The sequence below is a fragment of the Rutidosis leptorrhynchoides genome, chromosome 6 (assembly GCF_046630445.1).
Source record: "Rutidosis leptorrhynchoides isolate AG116_Rl617_1_P2 chromosome 6, CSIRO_AGI_Rlap_v1, whole genome shotgun sequence".
Classification (NCBI taxonomy): Eukaryota; Viridiplantae; Streptophyta; class Magnoliopsida; order Asterales; family Asteraceae; genus Rutidosis; species Rutidosis leptorrhynchoides.
The window spans coordinates 170,201,092-170,224,580 of record NC_092338.1 but is presented as its reverse complement, the minus strand read 5'-3'; the positions used below and the strand labels follow the sequence as shown (position 1 = coordinate 170,224,580).

Below are 23,489 nucleotides of genomic sequence, written 5' to 3'. Positions count from 1 at the left end.
TTCATTTTGAAATATAAATTTGAACTATTTACATAATATAGTTTTTCAAAACTAATGTCATTCCAAACTAAAATATTTAGAAATCGTTTAAATATTAAGAATTACTATTTCTTAACATTTGTATTTTAAAGTTTAAAATTGATATAGTTCATTTATATACAAACGTTCATAAAACATTTTAATAATCAAAATTATTTTATATACAAAAAAATCATTTTATTACAAAGGTTATAATAATAGAAGTTGTTATGTCATAGGACGTTTTTAATAATAAAAGTCTATTATGTCGAAAAGACGTTTTCGTTTAAGAAAGTAATGTTATATATGAATCATATCAGGTTTCAAGGTTTTAAATTTCCATTTTAATCATGACTCGTAGGATTAAGTCTAAGGGAAAATCAAACGTATGTAATCATCTTAATGTAAAACGTCGATATATTTAACTTGTCAATATATATTTTCTAATTTACCTATATTCCCTAATTTCACTTTCACAATACCTAATATGAAGGTTAATTAATTTATCTTATCAACAGTCACGAGGCAATTATTGTAAGGCATGTATTGGAATTTAACAGAAATTTCCACCAATCTGACTTGCTCTCGCTACTTGATACTTTGTCCTTACTCGAAGATCACTTTACCATTTATTCCGAATATCGTTAAAAAGGAAAGGTTTTCTAAATCAAAGTGGACCTCTCAATAGGGACTCGTAATCAAAATTCAATATATCTGATAAATCAATCATTTGATATTATCTTCTAATTCCATCGTTAATCATATTGAAACAAATACGTTCATATAAAGTATTATACGTTTAATATTTTGTTAACATTCTCAAACTGTTATATATACATATAACTATACATATTCATATCTAATTAAATAATGGTCCATGAATCGTCGTAATTTGGTCGAGGTTAAATGAATGTATGAACACAGTTTAAAATTCTTGAGATTCAACTTACAATCTTTGCTTATCGTGTCGGGAATATATAAAGATTAAAGTTTAAATTTGGTCAAAAATTTCTGGGTTGTCACAGATGAGTCCCTCAAATTAGCTAAAGCCATTGTCAAGGAACAGGATAAGGCCCTTGATGAACTAGAAGCTGCTGAGAAAGCACCTGCTATTGCTCCTATAGAAACTGCCCGAACCATAGAACTATCTGATCATTATTATAGGAGCAAGTATGGTGATGTGATGAACAGAAGATCAAATCCCAGCAAGATCATCAAGGTGCACAGAGGCTCAAAAAGAGCTTTCAATGTCAGCAGGGAGAATAATTTTCAAGAAAGGATAAATTATGATGAGTTACGATCTTTAGGATTCAGTGAATGGATGGAGATATTGGAGTACTTCATTGGTAAAGCTGAAAGTGGTATTAAAAAGTCATTGAAGCCAGAACTCCAAGATCTATTTAACAAAGCTACAAAATTTGGGAATGCACTAGTAGTAAACGTAGAAGAAGTACTTTCTCAAAAACCTAAAGGAAAGAAATCTACTGGTGAAAACCCACAAAGAAGAGATCCCATCATTCTACCTCCTCATATGCCTGTATTTGATCCTACTGATATACCTATCCTATTTCCTGAAGCCTGAAAAATCAAACAAGAGGAGCTATCTGAAGAGGAATTAGCTAAAGATAAAGATAGATTGCCCTCTAGTGCTCAAATTGTATCTTTTGTTTATTTCATTTTTCATTATGAGGTTCTTGTAATTACTGTATATACTCTGCTGTAATGAAAGTGAAATGAGTTTATCTTCAAAATCATATCAAATTATAAGATATATAGATAACTCAGCAAAAGATCCCAAAAACAAACTTAAAAGGGACAAACTTACTGCCCATTTTTCATTAGGTCCCTCTGTGCTAGCTTTAGTGTTTTCTCTATACGTCATAGGTTTTGTCATCATCAAATAGGGGGAGATTGTTGAGTCCCCAAAATAATTAAGGATTTAAATATGACAAAACTGTAATTTATTTGCACTAAAATGTTATGTGCAGCCAGCATAAGTTTGTTTATATATAGACATCAAATATTGCTGTGTCGAGTGTTTAGTTTGCTGCTCAGTATACCAGCACAAGGTAAACAGTGTTCTTTAATCAGCACAGGATGTGTACTCAGCAGCTCAAGAATATCAAGTGTCTCAGCAATGAAGAACCAGCACAGCTGGAATGTAGATTACTACACAAGACAGCTATGCTCCATTATAAGCATAGTAGTTTCCCGAATGGTCTACATCAATTGTACTATTCAACAGAAGTCAAAGACAAAGTTGAACAGAAAAGGACACGCGTCGGCGGCTGACAAGTGACCTTACAAGACCACGTGGGAATGCATAAGGTTAACGCATGTGCAGACATGTGTTATACTTTGTCAACACCTAGGGAACACAACATTCTATTTGTTTAATCAAATAGTGGTGCCAAACTTAAAATGGGGTGTTCCTGCAAATAGCTACCAAAGAGGAAAGAGGAGAGCATGCTCTCTGATGCAGTTGTCCCCACAAGTACAGACATCCTATGTACCAGTGGACAATAGAACCATTACACGGTTAATAGGACTACTATAAATTGTTGTATCCACTATTGTAACAACTAGTGGTGTGGGTTTATTTATTTAGAGTCAAAAATGTGTAATAGCTTTTAGTTTACCTCTTAGCTATATTCTAGGTAATCTGTATCAACCAACTATTATTCCGCCAAGGATAGTTGTGATTCTTTATGATTCAATCAATAAAGAATAACCGTTGAAAATTACCTATGACTCTATTTAATTTACATGTTTGAATATTAATCGTGTTTAACTGTTAAGTTAATTAAAAGAAATTGTATTCACCCCCCCCCCCCCTCTACAATACTCCTGTTGTTATCAAGGGACCAACAGTATCAAAAACTAAGCATACTACTACAATCATTTTCAAATGACCTTCATAGTTTCGTTGGTAAAACAAGTTCCAAAAGCACCAAAGAGTGTTTCTACATTCATGTATTGATATCTTCACGGGGTCTGGAACCAGAACATTCACTTACCAAAAGTTCTCTTCTACTAGACGATCTAGACATTGCCATTGCCTTTATCGCATACATGCAATTAAACAAAGTAAGCAAAACGCTTAATGAGTATGCACATATAAATAACTATAACAACTAAGCATGGCATAATCATACGAAGGTAGTAACACTTACTACGTACTTACAATGCTAACGGATCCGAAGCCTAAAACAATTTTTGACAATCGCACAAGGGTTATTGCCACCTAAACATACTAGCTTATGTTAGTTAACTAAGCACAATTGAGAAAATATTCCCATCAAATCATGTGTCATTACTAGAAGTGCAAGTCAATTATATCTTACCCATTTACCACATAAATATTCACCTGGTAAGTTAAGCTTCCACAAAATTTGCACAAACAAGAAGCAAGCTCCTTATCAACCTAATACCACAAAACATACATACACATATTAGTTACTAACACCCTTTCTTCCATTCAAGTCCTCTAATTAACCATTGAACCCAACCCATTTGACCACTACAAAAGGTTTGCCATCAACATTTTCCATAAAACAATCTTTATTACACAAGATATCTCTTTCAGTTTTCTTAAGCCCATAACATTTTTATTAAGTAACTATCTTTAATTCTACAATAACAATATTATAGAAAAATCATCTTTTACTACTCATTCACTAGTTACATTACTTCAAGAATCACTATTCAATTGACAAAGAGCATCTAATACCAAATTAGAGTTTTATGTTTACAAAAACACAAATCTTGACTTTAATGACAATAAACTTTCACATATTCGCTTAAAGATACTAGTTGCAAACCAAAACCCACCAAAAATAAAGAAAATTAACAAAAGCCCTAATATAACTAATCAAATAAAATTATGGTTTCTTACCAAGAGGATAAATGAAGAAGAAATAGTGTTCCTACAACTGAAACAAGATTCTGTATTGCTCATTGATGCTTCAATTACAAGAGGAATCCTTCAATTTGCACAAAATCAACAAACCCTAGCTTTACCTTTAAAACCCGTTCTTTTATTTCTCTCTAATTCTTTATTTGAGTAGCAATGAAAATAAAAATCTGGAACTTTCAGGAAATGGGGCTTTTAACCCGAGCTTGCAATTTAGTCCTTCGTATTTTCAAAATTTGCAAAACAGTCCCTACTAATCTGGTACTTTGCGCGGCGCAGCATATGTGCGCGACACACACTATGCTGAAACAGGGTTGTCACAACTCTCCCCCCGTTGAGGTGTTAGAGTCTACGAACCACTCTTGATACACGGATGGACAGTATACCATCAACCAATCTTAAGGTTCCCATGTACATTCTGATCACTTCCGAAACTTCCATTTAACTTTCAATAACATCAAAAAAAAAAAAAAATTTAACTTCTTCACCTTAAAATCTAAACCTTGGCCGGCTCTTCAAAATATCTTAACTTATCATTTACAACAACTTCCGACAGAGGTGCATACGTTATTTCATCGGTTAATCATTTCCTGAGTTGCGACACATGAAAAGTATCATGAATGATATTCAACCCTTCCAATAATAGCAATCGATAAGCTACTTCTCTAACACGGGAAATTATTTCGAAAGGTCATATGAACCTTGGACCTAACTTCCCTCGTTTTTGGAAACAAATGATTCCCTTCGACATAGAAACTTTCAACATTACTCTATCCCTACTTGAAATTCTATCGGTCTCATTCGTTTGTCGGTATAAGACTTTTGTCAGTCTTGCACTGTTTTCAACCTTTCTCAAATTTGATTGATCTTTTTGATTGTTCGTTACACAATATTCGTGATACCCAATTCTCTTTGACCTACTTCTCCGTAACATACTGGGGTTCTACATTTTCTTTCGTAAAGCATCTCATAGGGTGCTAACCAATACCCTAGTTAGTTCACCTACACGCTAAGGCGCTAACCAAGTTCCCATTCCGACCCGTACTCCTACAAGTCTCGCAACAAATAAGCACACACAAAAGTCTAAGTCTAGACACCTATATCAAGTCGCCTAAATTCCTTAGACCATGCTCTGATACCACTTGTAACGACCCAACCCGTTATCCAACCAATTATGAAAAATATATATATTTTTTATAAGAGAAGGGTGCGCGGCGCGCAACCCTTGTTGTGCGCGGCGCGCACAGAGCCCAACAGCTTCTGTCTGATTTTCCATTTTTCATTTAATGATCTCCCACTTCCCGACACTTTTAGACGAAACGGTTTTCACAACATTTAATATTAGTTAAAACTAACACGCTCCAATAATAAAATGAGTTTTACGACACCGGGTCCACATCAGCCGTTTTACGACTTTCGTACAAAATACGAGTTTTCGACCACATGATTTTCAACACAAAATAAAGACCGAGCATGGCGATTGGGGATACGCTACCCAGTCCTAATCAATCCAAAAGCAAGATCTTATAAAGCAACTATGCGAGTCCACTAATTCCCACGCTTACTCGAGCCACCGCATCCATGCAAATCTATAAAAATGTGAACAACGAGAGGGTAAGGTAAAGCTTAGTGAGTGAGAATATACTTGATAATGCTAAAAACGAACATATATTTCATATGCTCCAGTGGCTAGGATGGAAGCTATCAGATTGTTCTTGACATATGCTGCTAAGATGAACTTTAGGGTATTCCAGATAGATGTTAAATCTGCATTTCTAAATGGGAAGCTGCAAAAAGAAGTTTATGTCAAACAACCTCCTGGTTTTGTAAGTAGTAAATATCCAGACCATGTCTACAAGCTAGACAAAGCTCTTTATGGCCTCAAACAGGCACCAAGAGCATGGTATGAGACACTTCATGTGTATCTCACTAGTATAGGTTTTAAAGTTGGAACAATTGATACCACTCTGTTCTCAAAAGAGACAGATGGTGATCTCTTGCTGTTACAGATATATGTGGACGATATCATTTATGGATCTAAAAATGAGAAACATTGTCAAGATTTTTCAAAACTTATGTCAAAGACATATGAAATGAGCTTACAAAGAGATTTGCAATACTTTTTGGGGTTGCAAATTAAACAACTTGATGATGGAATTTTTATAGGTCAGGATAAATATATCAAAGATATGTTAAAGAAATTTAGTCTGACCTGTTTAAAAGATATAGGGACCCCAATGGCAGCATCTATTAAAATAGATGCTGATCCCAATGCTGAACCAATCAATATAACTGAATATAGAGGTATGATTGGATCCCTACTTTATCTTACAGCTAACAGACCATATATTATGTTTGCCACATGTCTCTGTGCCAGATATCAAGCTGATCCTAAAGAGTCACACTTGCTAGCAGTAAAAAGGATATTTAGGTATCTGAAAGCTACTGCTAAACGTGGTCTTTGGAATCTCAAAGACCAGGATTTTGAGCTAATTGGGTATTCAGATGCTGACTTTGCAGGGTGTAAAATAGACAGGAAAAGTACTACTGGTGGTTGCCAGTTACTGGGTGGTAGGCTAGTCAGCTGGACGAACAAAAAGCAAAATACTGTGTCCACATCTACTGCTGAGGCAGAATATGTTTCTGCTGGTAGTTGTACTGCTCAAGTACTATGGATGCAAAGCCAGCTGAAGGACTATGGTGTTCATGTTACAAAGACTCCAATCTACTGTGACAACACAAGTGCAATTGCTATCACCAACAATCCTGTGATGCATTCAAGGACGAAGCACATTGACGTTCGATATCATTTCATAAGGGATCATGTTCAAAAAGGAGGATTTAAAGAGGCAAATCATCTCTCACAATGAGTATACTGAGGATATTGCCCATCTTCAAGCTGATTTGGATGCTGCTAATCGCAGAATTCTTTCCCTTAATGAAGAAAATAGGGTGTTAGAAGAGAGATTTTATTCGTAGGAACAGCAAATGGCTACTATGATTCCTGCCTCAGCTTATGTTCAAATGGTGGAGGTAATGCAATGCATGGCTGATCTTCAAGCTGGTGTTAGGGCTGATGTCCAAAATTTGGCAATGGGTGTTGCTAGAAATGAAGCTCGAACTTCCAACCTCTGCCTAAGACAATATGGTGTAGATCCTGGTACCCATCTTTCTCTTGCTGATGATGACTGGAACAATTTTGCTTTCTCTGTTCCTCAGTCCGATAGTGTCCTTGATGCACAGGTCTCCCCTGCTCACCATTCTACCCCTGCTGATGACAAAAAGGGGGAGAAGAAGTCTAGGAAAAAGTCCAAAAGAGAAAACAATCTGAAGGGGAGCATGAGCATGAAAAGGCTCCTAAACATCAGAGGAGAGATGGTGATGATGGTAGTGATGGTACTGGCACTAAGCCCAGCAACGCTCATACTGAAGCTGGTGTACAAGCAGCTAATGAATATCAACCCAGTGTGTCTGCCACATCAGTGGATGATATTGGTTCTGGCAGTAAGCCCAGTGACATTTCTGAATTGGCTGTTGCTGAATCTTTTGCTGTCTCTCAAACCATTGAAAGTAAATTGAAAAGAAAAATGGAGAGACATCAAAAGAGACAGCAGGAATTAGATGCTTCTTTCAATGCTAAGTTTGGGGCCTATGCTGCTCTAAAAAGACTTAAAATAGAGCGTAGACGAACCCTCACTCCTGATAAGCGTGAAATTGATGATGATCTGATCAGCATTGAAGAATATAAAAGGGCTACCCTGAAAAGAAATGCTAAGTTCATGATCAAGTATGATAAAAAGAAAGCCAAGCTGAATGCTGAGCGAACAGATAGAATAAAGAAGATGACTCCTGAAGAGATGAAAGACTATTTAGCTTCTACTGAGTTAGGAGGAGTTAGAGCTGATGTTTTTATGAAATGGCTAGATGCAATGTTAGAAACCAGCTCATCTTCTCGACCAGTATCGTCTACTCAGCCAGCTACACAACAACAGCCAGCAGATGTTGATGTTCAGGGGGAGCATCTTGCTATTGTTCCCTATCTGCCACCACAAGAACCAGTATCAACACAAGAACCATCAGCTGAACCCAAGCCAATTGACAAACAAAGGGTAAAATCTGCTCCTAGGGATAACCAACCCCTAAGGAAAGGACCCCTATTTGAGGCAGCTGATGAAGATACTGAGGCAGTTATGCCAGCTGATACTAATCAGTCAGCTGGTACTGAAGACATCGCAAGGAGTACTGTGAATGAAGACCCAGCCAGTAGTGTGCTGCTGGGTGAAACAAGTGTTGAAGACCCAGCAAAGGTGGATATGTTGGGTGCTAATCAAGATGATGATACGGTTAATCCTGCTGACTTTACAGTCTGGGGTAGTGGAGATCACTTATTTGTTCAATCACCTATCTCTCCCTGGACCCTCACTTATTTTAACAGAACACGGGATACTCGTGTTAATCATTTTCCATTGAGTTCATCTGGCATAGGTGAATCAATCATGTATCCTCTATCTTTCCCAAAACGTCATGGTAAACACAAAACTTGGGAAGATGATTCAGTTGCCCGTGGTGAGCCAGATCTATTTAGAATGAATCCAGATGAAAGAGATGCTTACAGGCTGGAGATCACTGTACAAGAATTGCTTGAGCAAAGACAAGCAGCTATTAATGAAAGGATACGCCAAGTTAGATTGCTGCATCATCCTTTTGATCAGCCACTCTACATTACTGCCTTGACTTATGGCATTGAAATTGGTGTATACTTAAATAACAGTGGTCAAAGGCTCTCTACTGATGAGGAGAAAGCTCAATTTCAAGAGGCTCGCCAGCTGGGTATGGATCTAAGGGAGTATCGTGCTGCCCTTAGAACTGAAGAGGGTAGAAAGATAATTGAAATAGCAAAGTCCCTGAGAATTACTGCCGATGATCATCTGTTGGGCTTAGAAGCTGAAATGCAAAGAAGGGAGGCTGCTGATGCTGAACTCGCTGAGAGGGTAAGGCTTCAGGAGATATAAGACAAATTGGCTGCTGATAGAAAGCTAGAGGATGAGTCCCTTAAATTAGCTAATGCCATTATCAAAGAACAGGATAAGGCCCTTGATGAACTAGAAGCTACTGAGAAAGCACCTGCTATTGCTCCTATAGAAACTGCCCGAACCATAGAACTATCTGATCATTATTATAGGAGCAAGTATGGTGATGTGATGAATAAAAGATCAAATCCCAGCAAGATCATCAAGGTGCACAGAGGCTCAAAAAGAGCTTTCAATGTCAGCTGGGAGAATAATGTTCAAGAAAGGATAAATTATGATGAGTTACGATCTTTAGGATTCAGTGAATGGATGGAGATATTGGATTACTTCATTGGTAAAGCTGAAAGTGGTATTAAAAGTCATTGAAGCCAGAACTCCAAGATCTCTTCAACAAAGCTACAAAATTTGGGAATGCACCAGTAGTAAACGTAGAAGAAGTACTTTCTCAAAAACCTAAAGGAAAGAAATCTACTGGTGAAGGCCCACAAAGAAGAGATCCCATCATTCTACCTCCTCATATCCCTGTATTTGATCCTGCTGATATACCTATCCTATTTCCTGAAGCCTGAAAAATCAAACAAGAGAAGACATTTGAAGAGGAATTAGCTAAAGATAAAGATAGATAGCCCTCTAGTACTCAAATTGAATCTTTTGTTTATTTCATTTTTCATTATGAGGTTCTTGTAATTACTGTATATACTCTGCTGTAATAAAAGTGAAATGAGTTTATCTTCAAAATCATATCAAATTATAAGATATAGATAACTCAGCAAAAGATCCCAAAAACAAACTTAAAAGGGACAAACTTACTGCCCATTTTTCATTAGGTCCCTCTGTGCTAGCTTTAGTGTTTTCTCTATACATCATAGGTTTTTTCATCATCAAATAGGGGGAGATTGTTGAGTCCCCAAAATAATTAAGGATTTAAATATAACAAAACTGTAATTTATTTGCACTAAAATGTTATGTGCAGCCAGCACAAGTTTGTTTATATATAGAAAGCAAATATTGCGGTGTCGAGTGTTTAGTTTGCTGCTCAGTATACCAGCACAAGGTAGACAGTGTTCTTCAATCAGCACATGATGTGTACTCAGCAGCTCAAGAATATCAAGTGTCTCAGTAATGAAGAACCAGCACAGCTGGAATGCAGCTTACTACACAAGACAGCTATGCTCCATTATAAGCATAGTAGTTTCCCGAGTAGTCTACATCAATTGTACTATTCAACAGAAGTCAAAGAAAAAGTTGAACAGAAAAGGACACGCGTCGGCGGCTGACAAGTGACCTTACAAGACCACGTGGAAATGCAGAAGGTTAACGCATGTGTAGACATGTGTTATACTTTGTCAACACCTAGGGAACACAACATTCTATTTGTTTAATCAAATAGTGGTGCCAAACCGAAATGGGGTGTTCCTGCAAATAGCTACCAAAGAGGAAAGAGGAGAGCATGCTCTCTGATGCAGTTGTCCCCACAAGTACAGACATCCTATGTACCAGTGGACAATAGAACCATTACACCGTTAATATGACTACTATAAATTGTTGTATCCACTATTGTAACAACTAGTGGTGTGGGTTTATTTATTTTGAGTCAAAAACGTGTAATAGCTTTTAGTTTACCTCTTAACTATATTCTAGGTAATCTGTATCAACCAACTATCATTCCGCCAAGGATAGTTGTGATTCTTTATGATTCAATCAATAAAGAATAACCGTTGAAAATTACCTATGACTCTATTTAATTTACATGTTTGAATACTAATCGTGTTTAACTGTTAAGTTAATTAAAAGAAATTGTATTCACACCCCCCTACAATACTCCTAATGTTATCAAGGGACCAACAGTATCAAAAACTAAGCATACTACTACAATCATTTTCAAATTAGCTTCATAGTTTCGTTGGTAAAACAAGTTCCAAAAGCACCAAAGAGCGTTTCTACATTCATGTATTGATATCTTCACGGGGTCTGGAACCAGAACATTCACTTACCAAAAGTTCTCTTCTACTAGACGATCTAGACATTGCCATTGCCTTTATTGCATACATGCAATTAAACAAAGTAAGCAAAATGCTTAGTGAGTATGCACATATAAATAACTATAACAACTAAGCATGGCATAATCATACGAAGGTAGTAACACTTACTACGTACTTACAATGCTAACGGATCCGAAGCCTAAAACAATTTTTGACAATCGCACAAGGGTTATTGCCACCTAAACATACTAGCTTATGTTAGTTAACTAAGCACAATTGAGATAATATTCCCATCAAATCACGTGTCATTACTAGAAGTGCAAGTCAATAATATCTTACCCATTTACCACATAAATATTCACCTGGTAAGTTAAGCTTCCACAAAATTTGCACAAACAAGAAGCAAGCTCCTTATCAACCTAATACCACAAAACATACATACACATATTAGTTACTAACACCCTTTCTTCCATTCAAGTCCTCTAATTAACCATTGAACCCAACCCATTTGACCACTACAAAAGGTATGCCATCAACATTTTCCATAAAACAATCTTTATTACACAAGATATCTCTTTCAGTTTTCTTAAGCCTATAATATTTTTATTAAGTAACTATCTTTAATTCTACAATAATAATATTATAGAAAAATCATCTTTTACTACTCATTCACTAGTTACATTACTTCAAAAATCACTATTCAATTGACAAAGAGCATCTAATACCAAATTAGAGTTTTATGTTTACAAAAACACAAATCTTAACTTTAATGACAATAAAGTTTCACATATTAGCTTAAAGATACTAGTTGCAAACCAAAACCCACCAAAAATAAAGAAAATTAACAAAAGCCCTAATATAACTAATCAAATAAAATTATGGTTTCTTACCAAGAGGATAAATGAAGAAGAAATAGTGGTCCTACAACTGAAACAAGATTCTGTATTGCTCATTGATGCTTCAATTACAAGAGGAATCCTTCGATTTGCACAAAATCAACAAACCCTAGCTTTACCTTTAAAACCCGTTCTTTTATTTCTCTCTAATTCTTTATTTGAGTAGCAATGAAAATAAAAATCTGGAACTTTCAGGAAATGGGGCTTTTAACCCGAGCTTGCAATTTAGTCCTTCGTCTTTTCAAAATTTGCAAAACAGTCCCTACTAATCTGGTACTTTGTGCGGCGCAGCATATGTGCGTGACACACACTATGCTGAAACAGGGTTGTCACAACTCTTCCCCCGTTGAGGTGTTAGTGTCCCTACGAACCACTCTTGATACACGGATGGACAGTATACCATCAACCAATCTTAAGGTTCCCATGTCCATTCTGATCACTTACTAAACTTCCATTTAACTTTCAATAACATCAAAAAAAAAAAAAATTTAACTTCTTCACCTTAAAATCTAAACCTTGGCCGGCTCTTCAAAATATCTTAACTTATCATTTACAACAACTTCCGACAGAGGTGCATACGTTATTTCATCTGTTAATCATTTCCTGAGTTGCGACACATGAAAAGTATCATGAATGATATTCAACCCTTCCAATAATAGCAATCGATAAGCTACTTCTCTAACACGGGCAATTATTTCGAAAGGTCATATGAACCTTGGACCTAACTTCCCTCATTTTTGGAAACAAATGATTCCCTTCGACAGAGAAACTTTCAACATTACTCTCTCCTTTCTTGAAATTCTATCGGTCTCATTCATTTGTCGGTATAAGACTTTTGTCAGTCTTGCACTGTTTTCAACCTTTCTCGAATTTGATTGATCTTTTTGATTGTTCGTTACACAATATTCGTGATACCCAATTCTCTTTGACCTACTTCTCCGTAACATACTGGGGTTCTACATTTTCTTTCGCAAAGCATCTCATAGGGCGCTAACCAATACCCTAGTTAGTTCACCTACACGCTAAGGCGTTAACCAAGTTCCCATTCCGACCCGTACTCCTACAAGTCCCGCAACAAATAAGCACACACACAAGTCTAAGTCTAGACACCTATCTCAAGTCGCCTAAATCCCTTAGACCATGCTCTGATACCACTTGTAACGACCCAACCCGTTATCCAACCGATTATGAAAAATATATATATTTTTTTATAACAGAAGGGTACGCGGCGCGCAACCCTTGCTGTGTGCGGCGCGCACAGAGCCCAACAGCTTCTGTCCGGATTTTCCATTTTTCGTTTAATGATCTCCCACTTCCCGACACTTTTTAGACGAAACGGTTTTCACAACATTTAATATTAGTTAAAACTAACACGCTCCAATAATAAAATGAGTTTTACTACACCGGGCCCACATCAGCCGTTTCACGACTTTCGTACAAAATACGAGTTTTCGATTACATGATTTTCAATACAAAATAAAGACCGAGCATGGCGATTGGGGATACGCTACCCAGTCCTAATCAATCCAAAAGCAAGATCTTATAAAGCAACTACGCGATTCCACTAGTTCCTACGCTTACCCGAGCCACCGCATCTATGCAAATCTATAAAAATGTAAACAACGAGAGGGTAAGCTAAAGCTTAGTGAGTGAGAATATACTTGATAATGCTAAAAACGAACATATATTTCATAGCATTATCCTTCAAGAAAGACAAGCTTTTAGTTGCAATTGTTCTATTTACGAGTGATATTGGTTTAAATAATAAAAGGTGAAGATAAAAGACAGATTCGACGAATTGAAGAAGCAAATGACCAAAACGCTAAAAAGTACAAAGTACAATCCAAGAGGTTCTATTTATTGATGAGAAACGTCTAGAAATTACAAGAGTACGAGCCGCGAAATGCAAAGTACAAGATATTAAATAGTACGCAAGGACGTTCAAAAATCCGGAACCGAGACATGAACCAACTATCAACGCGCGATGCAATGGACCTAAAATTACGAGTCAACTAGGCACAAGAATATAATATAATATATATAATTTTATAAAATTATATATATTATATTATATATTAAATAAACTCAGCAGCCCACATTTTAGTTGACAATGTGAGCTGGTACAGCTGGCCATGCGATCGCATGGTCTAGAAGAGTTAATTCCATGCGATCGCATGGTTCACTGTAGCTGGCCACATCTATAAATTGAAGCATTTTTCGAACGAATTAAATACACCTTTTTCTAATCTCTTACTCTCTCAATATATATTTATATTTCTAATTATAATTTTAATATTAAATTAATAATAAGAAGGTTATAGTGGTGAATGTTTTAAGTTTGTAAGTCGAAATTCTGTCCGTGTAACGATACGCTATTAATACTCATTGTAAGTTATGTTCAACCTTTTTAAATTAATGCCTTGTAGCTAAGTTATTATTATGCTTATTTAAATCGAAGTAATCGTGATGTTGGGCTAAATAAAAAAGACGGGGTTATTGGGCTTTGTACCATAATTGGAGTTTGGACAAAAGAACGACACTTGTGGAAATTAGACTATGGGCTATTAATGGGCTTTATATTAACTAAACGATACCTCGTTAATTTAATATAAAGGTTACAATTTGATGTATCTATATATAACCACATACGCTTAATTGGGTACGGTGGGCGGGATATTTATAAATACGAATAATTGTTCATTTTACCGGACACGGGGATGGATTAATAGTTAATGGACTCATTAAAACAGGGGTGGATTACATTCAAGGGTAATTGGTGTAATTGTTAACAAAGTAGTAAAACCTTGGATTATACGCAGTCGATAACCTAGTGTATTCAATAAACAAAGTATTAAGACCTTGTTACAGTTCGAATCCCCAATTAGTTGGAATCTTTGACTTCAGATATAAGGTTAATTTGACGAAGATCCTCGCACTTTATAATTATGACCGATGGACTATTATGGACAAAACTGTATGGACATATCGAATAATCGAAGACAAAGGAAAATTAACCCATGGTAATAAATTAAAATCAACACGTCGAACATCATGATTAAGGAAGTTTAAATAAGCATAATTCCTTTATTTTATATCTCATCGCACTTTTATTTACTGTCATTTTATTTATTGCACTTTTAATTATCGTACTTTTAATTATCGCATTTTTATTTATCGTCATTTACTTTACGTTTTAAATTAAGTTGTATTTATATTTAATATTTTACATTAGGTTTTAATTGTGACTTAAGACATTAAATCGACAAACCGGTCATTAAACGTTAAAACCCCCTTTTTATAATAATAATACTACTTATATATATTTATATACAAATATAGTTTAAAATAAAATATAGCGTTAATTGGCTAGTTCCCTGTGGACGAATCAGACTTACTAAAAACTATACTATTTTACGATTAGGTACACTGCCTATAAGTGTTGTAGCAAGGTTTAGGTATATCCACTCTATAAATAAATAAATAACTTGTGTAGAATTGTATCGTATTTAATAGTATTTTGCAATAAAAATATAACTATTTCATATACACCTCGCATAACATCAAGCATTTTTGGCGCCGCTGCCGGGGAACGCCGAAGCGAAACTCTATAAAAAATTAGTTTTTAAGATATTTTTGTAAAAATATAATATTTCTTATTTTGTAAAAATATAGTGTTAAAAATAAAAAAAATATAAAAACATAAAAAAAAGAGTTTATATTTTAGAGTTATAAAACTAATAAGTAATATTTTTTTAGTTTAATTACATAATATTTTATATAAATATTCTATAAATATTTTCTATATTTTAAAATCAGAAAAAAGATATATATTAATTAAGTTTGGGCCGAGTCAGTTAAGAAGTCCGAAACATTTTTGGAAAATTGGGCCATGCGATCACATGACCCATAAGGCAAAAATCATGCGGTCGCATGAGTGAGTGTGACAGGGCCAAAACCTCGGACCACATTTATTACGCAGTAGGTTTAATATTATAATTATTATTTAATCATTTAGGGTTAGGATTAATTATTATTAATTAAGTTTTAGGGTTTAATTATAATATTAATTAGTTTAATTTTGTTTTTAGTTATAATTATTAATATTAAGTTTATTATTATTATTAAGTATATAAATTAATATTTTTATAAAATAATAATATAAAAATAATATTTCTATAAAATTTGTATTTTTATCATTTTATTTATAATTTGCATTTTAATCGTAATTTGTATTTTTATCGTTCGTAACTAGTTTTAAACTTAGTTTTTGCCGTAGTTTATTTTTATTTCTAGAATTCTAAGGTTTGCCGTAAAATCCCTTAAGTACTTTTTCTTTAGAATAACATTTAGGTACTTTAAAATTTTATGACGTCGCGTATCGCTTTAATATTTTATAAATTTTAGCGCCTTTTAAATTATTGCCGTTTTGGATATAGAATCCTTTTAAGCTTTAATACCTTTCGACGCAACTTTTAATATTTTTAGCCTTTTGAGTTTCGACGCTTTTCTTTCTTATTTTTATTTTTTAACCTTTTATTTTTTGACCTCTTATTTTTCGACGCACTCTTTTTCTTTCTTATTTCTCGACGCTCTAGTTTTTAGGACATAGATTTTTTCTTCAAAATTTCAACGAAAAATTATTTTAAGTGGTTAAATTAATAGACATCCAAAATTTTCTGGTTCGTAGTAATAGTTGGATTTGTTAGTGGCGAGTTGTGGGCTTCCGATTTAAAGGGACCTGGCTACTTGCTGCATCTATTGGCTATTCGAAACGTGGGCAAAATCAGAAAAGTCTATTAATTTGATAGCTTATATAATTTTTATATTTATAACTAATAGGATATTCTGTGAATGCACCGAGCAAAACGTTCACCACCTTTCATACGTTCACCACCAGTAACTCGATCAAGATATCTAGCCAACATTGTCGCCGTTGATTTTTCTTTAGAATCATCATCTAGTCGACCAAGTACTCCAATTAAAATTTTCGATAATCTATTTTTTGAACTCGACCTCACAATTGAGAATCCGAAGGATATTCAAGGACAATTCAGAGATCCTGAACCACTAATCATTCCTCCTGAACCACAAATCACTCATCCAGAGATTTTCGAGGAAGAAACCATTAAGTCAGAATCCTTTAGTGATTCAGATTCAACAAACTCAATCATGGAAAATCTGGAACCTCTAAGTATGGAAGATCGAATGAGAGCTAAACGCACTGGCCAAGGTCATGCAATTACTCAACCAGACATTAATGCGCCAGATTATGAAATCAAAGGACAAATCCTATACATGGTAACTAATCAATGCCAATTTAGTGGTGCGCCGAAGGAAGATCCAAACGAACATCTTCGAACCTTTAATAGGATCTGTACTCTATTTAAAATTCGAGAAGTGGAGGATGAACAGATATATCTCATGTTATTTTTCTGGACTTTAAAGGGAGAAGCCAAAGATTGGTTAGAATCGTTACCTGAACGAGTGATTGATACATGGGATGTCTTAGTTGAAAAATTTCTTAAACAATTCTTTCCAGCATCTAAAGCCTTGACACTTCAAGGAGAAATAGTTACGTTCACACAAAAGCCAAATGAAACTCTATACGAGGCATGGACAAGATTTGGAAATTTGTTAAGAGGATGTCCGCAACATGGTTTAGACACTTATCAAATAGTACAAATATTCTACCAAGGATGCGACATTACTACACGAAAAGACATCGGCATAGCAGCTGGTGGTTCCATTATGAAGAAAATCGCAACTGAAGCTTACAAAATTATTGAAAACACTGCTTCCTACTCACATGAGTGGCATCAAGAAAAAGACATCATTAGATCATCTAAAGCGGCTAGAGCCGATTCTAGCCATGACTTTGATTCCATGTCCGCAAAGATAGATGCTTTCGAGAGACGAATGGAAAAGATGACTAAAGATATTCACGTAATACGAATTAGTTGTGAGCAGTGTGGAGGACCACATTTGACAAAAGATTGTCTCAGTATTGAACAAACAATGGAACAACGAGAGAATGTTTCATACATGAACCAAAGGCCTGGAAATAATTATCAAAGTAATTATCAACCGCCAAGACCAAACTACAATCAAAACCATAATTATAATCGAAATGTTCCATACAACAACCAACAAGGTCCTAGCAATCAACATGTATCCAATAATACTTACAACCAGCAAAGACCTATTTTTCCAAATAAACTACCACAAACCGATGATAAAAAGCCAAATTTAGAAGATATGATGTCGAAGCTAGTTGAATCTCAAACTCAGTTTTTCACATCTCAGAAACAAACCATTGAACAAAATGCTCAAGCATTTAGAAATCAACAAGTTTCAATTCAAAATTTGGAACAAGAAGTGAGCAACCTAGCAAGGTTGATAGGTGAAAGAAAACCGGGAAGTTTACCTAGTGATAAAAATGCTAACCCCCGGAATGAAACAGCTAAAGCCATTACCACGAGAAGTGGTATTACACTTAAACCACCTGAAATACCTATAATTTCTGATGACGCTATTCCTACTACACAGGCACCACAACCTGAACAAGAGAAAGAATCAGAACCGGTAGTTGAAAAGGTTAATGAAGATAACATAGTTAAGGCAAAGCCTTATGTTAAACCATACCAACCACCAGTTCCTTACCCGAGTAAAATGAGAAAAGAAAGACTTGAAGCTGAACAATCCAAATTCTTGGATATGTTTAAACAAATAAATGTCAATCTTCCTTTCATTGATGTGATTTCAGGAATGCCAAGATATGCTAAATTCCTGAAAGATCTAATCACAAATAGAAAGAAAATGGAAGAACTCTCGGCTGTTACTATGAATGCTAATTGTTCTGCAGTGCTGTTGAATAAGATACCAGAAAAATTATCAGATCCTGGAAGTTTCACAACTCCATGTTTTCTGGGTATTCTTAGTTCAATAGAAGCATTGGCAGATTTAGGTGCTAGTATAAATTTAATGCCATATTCATTATACGCTAAGCTAGACCTTGGAGAATTAAAACCAACATGAATAAGCATACAACTAGCCGATCGATCAGTAAAATATCCTAGAGGGATAATGGAGAACATTCTAGTTAAAGTTGGTACTTTAGTATTTCCAGTAGATTTTGTTATTCTGGACATGGAAGAAGATTCTCGAGTTCCTCTTATATTAGGAATACCATTCTTAAACACGGCTAAAGCAATAATAGACGTGTTCGGTAAGAAACTGACCTTAAGTATAGAGGACGAGAGTGTTACCTTTTCTATAGATAGAGCCATGCAACAACCGCAATCTGTAGATGATACATGTTATAACATTTAAACTATAGATTTACATGCAGAATTGTTAGAAGAATTTCCAGAATTACAAGGAACATGAGAATGTTCTTTAGGAGAAGGAACTGAACCAATTAATGAAGCTGAAATGTTAGCCGCACTCATGGATAATGAATACGAACCAATAGCAGAAGAACTTCAAATGTTAAAAGAGGAAGACAGATATCGATACAAATCATCGATAGAAGAACCACTGACATTATAGTTAAAGCCACTTCCAAACCATTTGGAATACGCTTATTTACATGATGAATCTGAATTACCTGTAATAATATCGTCTTCTCTTACAGAAAATGAAAAATCTCAACTCATTTCTGTGCTAAAAGGTCATAAACCAGCTATTACATGGAAGATTCATGACATTAAAGGTATAAGTCCTTCGTATTGCACACATAAAATCCATATGGAAGAAGGTCATAAAACCTATGTGCAACGCCAACGAAGACTAAATCCTAATATGCAAGATGTTGTTAAGAAAGAAATTATTAAACTGCTAGATGCAGGTTTTATTTATCCAATCTCTGATAGTCCATGGGTAAGCCCAGTTCAATGTGTACCTAAGAAGGGTGGCATGACTGTCATCACAAATGAAAAAAATGAGCTTATTCTTATTAGGACTGTAACGGGATGGCGTGTTTGTATTGATTATAGAAAATTAAATGACGCCACCAGAAAAGATCACTTTCCCTTACCTTTCATTGATCAAATGTTGGAAAGGTTAGCTGGAAACAGTTACTATTGTTTTCTTGATGGTTTCTCCGGATACTTTCAAATTCCAATAGCACCCGAGGACCAAGAGAAAACCACGTTTACGTGCCCTTATGGTACTTTTGCTTACAAACGCATGCCATTTGGACTTTGCAATGCCCCTGCAACCTTTCAAAGGTGCATGATGGTGATTTTTTATGACATGATAGAAGAATGCATGGAAGTTTTCATGGATGACTTTTCAGTCTTCGGTGATACGTTTGAAACACGTCTAGTTAATCTTGAACGAATGCTTATTAGATGCGAGCAATCAAATCTAGTTCTTAATTGGGAGAAATGTCATTTCATGGTTAAAGAAGGCATCGTTCTTGGTCATAAAATTTCAAAGGAAGAAATTGAAGTGGATAGAGCTAAAGTAGATGTAATTGCTAAACTTCCACATCCCACCAATGTTAGAGGAGTTAGGAGTTTTCTAGGGCATGCTGGTTTTTACCGACGTTTCATAAAAGATTTTTCTAAAATTGCCACTCCTATGAATAAACTCCTAGAAAAGGATGCTCCATTCATCTTTTCGGATGAATGCATCAAATCTTTTAATATTCTTAAAGAAAAACTCACTAATGCACCGATCATGATAACTCCAAATTGGAATTTACCATTTGAACTTATGTGCGATGCAAGTGATTTTGCAATGGGAGCCGTTTTAGGACAAAGGATTGAAAAACGATTTCGACCTATTTATTACGCTAGTAAGATGTTACAAGGAGCACAAACAAATTACACAACTACTGAAAAAGAACTACTTGCTATTTTCAAAACAAGATGCCAAACCACAATTAATCCGTTGGATCTTACTCTTACAAGAGTTTGATATTGAAATTCGAGACAAAAAGGGAGCAGAAAATCTCGCCGCTGATCATCTTTCTCGTCTTGAAAATCCCAAATTAGAAGTTCTAAATGAATTGGTCATACAAGATAACTTTCCTGATGAATATCTTTTGAAAATCGATTATAATGAAATTCCATGGTTTGCAGACTATGAAAACTACTTAGTATGTGGATTCCTTGAAAAAGGGTCGTCGTACCAAAAACGAAAGAAATTCTTTAGTGATATAAAACACTATTTCTGGGAAGATCCACATTTGTTTAAAAATTGTCTCGATGGAATAATACGCCGATGTGTATGCGGGGATGAAGCTAGTCAAATCTTAAACCATTGTCACACAGGGCCAACATGAGGGCATTATGGACCTCAACTCACAGCAAGAAAAGTTTACGACGCTGGATTCTATTGGCCTACAATTTTCAAAGACGCGCACCTTCTTTGTAAATCCTGTGATGCATGTCAAAGGGCTGGAAAAATAAGTCAACGTGATGATACAAAATGTCATTCAAGTATGTGAAGTATTTGACATTTGGGGTATTGACTTTATGGGTCCATTTCCAAAATCTCATAATAATCTCTACATTCTCGTTGCCATTGATTATGTATCTAAATGGGCGGAAGCACAAGCTCTCCCAACTAACGATGCACGGGTTGTAGTCAACTTCTTAAAACATCTTTTTGCAAGGTTCGAAACACCGAAAGCTTTAATAAGTGATCGGGGTACTCACTTTTGTAATAATCAACTTGAGAAAGTTCTCAAAAGATATGGAGTAACTCATAAAATCTCAATCGCTTATCATCCACAAACAAGTGGACAAGCTGAAAATACCAACCGAGCTTTAAAACGTATTCTAGAGAAAATCGTAGGATCAAATCCGAAGGAATGGTCCATGAAATTGGAGGATGCACTCTGGGCTTTTAGAACAGCCTACAAAACTCCAATTGGAACCACACCTTTTAAACTCTTTTATGGAAAAGCATGTCACCTTTCAGTAGAAATTGAGCACAAAGCATTTTGGGCTTTGAAGACATGTAATCTTGATTTACATGAAGCTGGACGTCTACGGTTAAGTCAATTAAACGAATTAGAAGAATTGAGACATGAAGCATACGAAAATTCATTAATCTATTAGGAAAGAACGAAGAAATGGCATGATAAAAGAATCAGAAGTTCAAAAGAATTTAAAGAAGGAGACAGAGTTCTTCTTTTCAATTCACGATTCAAGCTATTTCCTGGAAAATTGAAATCAAGATGGTCTGGACCATTTATAGTCAAAAGAGTTTTTCCATACGGAACAGTAGAATTAATAAATTCAAATGGGATTGAATTTAAGGTTAATGGTCACAGAGTTAAACATTACATAGATAATCCAATGGAAGTTGAAGATGAAGTTAATCACAATTTTGACACCACAGCTAACTAAGTGTGGGAAGATTCGAATATTTTAAGGGTAATGTGTATTTCTGTTAGAGTTAGATTTTCTGTTCTCGTGTAGTTTTCGAGAATGGAATCCGAATGGTCTTTCCCTAGCAGACCCTAAAGAACTAGTCTTCTCCCTCCATTCTGAATTTTTATTTCTTTTAGGTTTTACGAGATGAAGAATTCCTTTGATCTGAACCATGGTCTACTACTACACGCTATGATTACTAAACGTGATAGTAACACTTTTCCGAGTGAACTGGTATCATTCATAAGAGGAAAAATGAACGAAGTGAGAAAAGAACTCAGGAAAGATCATCATAAGACACATTTTGGTAAAGGAAAATTAAAATCCGCAACAAAAAGAAGAGCACGACACCTTGAAAGATGTCATAAATGCGGAAAATGGTCACACGAAGGTAAATGTTCGAACAATCAAACATATTCAAATACCGAATTTGTTACTCTATGCAGAGAAGGACCGTTCATATGTTTAGAAGAAAAGTTATTGAAGAATCGAGGTTACGCTTATGTAGCTATGGAAAACAAAATCACACGACTCTCCTATGAGTCGGCTAAAGCAGGTATCTGAGAATTTTATCTCACAGGTAAGTATGTACAGTTTTTATTTTTATTTTATTGCTTTTAACCCTTTGATAATAAACGCTGAATCGTTCGCTATAAAGTATTAAATTGATATTCAATAAAATTAGGTATGCGAAACCGAAATTATTGAAATCATACAAAAATTTATTACATCACTGCGAAATTTACCGTTTATTCATAAGGTATAAATATCTTTAATCAATCAATCCAAAATATTTCAAAAATTCGTCAGGAGTAAAACTAGGTAATATAGCCGAAATTACTTTACCCAAAAAGAGGGACGTATATATTTGTTAATATTTGATTGATTAAAGTGGGATAAAAGACCAAAAATATTTTTATTTTTACCTTATTTTTAAAATTAATATATAAATATTAAATTATTATTGTAAATTTTTAAAACTATTATATAATTATAATATTTTAAATGAAAGTTTGTAAAATTAATGTATATAAATATTAATAATATTTATATGAAATTTTATGCATTTTAAATTTAAGTTTGGTGTGAATTTAAAAACAAAAATGTACTTTACTTCATCAAGTTAAAAATTGATTTATAAAATTCGTCGTGAGTTGAAGATTAGGTCGTTGAACCGAAATTGCTTTACCCGAAGGCGGGACGAGAAATTTTATTATCATTATTTTTAATTTTAACGATCTAAAGTATGCCAAAAAAATTAAAAA

The 23,489-nt window shown here is 34.9% G+C and overlaps 1 pseudogene; it reads left to right on the top strand.

Annotated features, from left to right (window-relative positions):
• The window catches only part of LOC139854248 (uncharacterized), a 126,892-nt pseudogene that overhangs the window by 60,930 nt on the left and 42,473 nt on the right, over window positions 1-23,489 (top strand).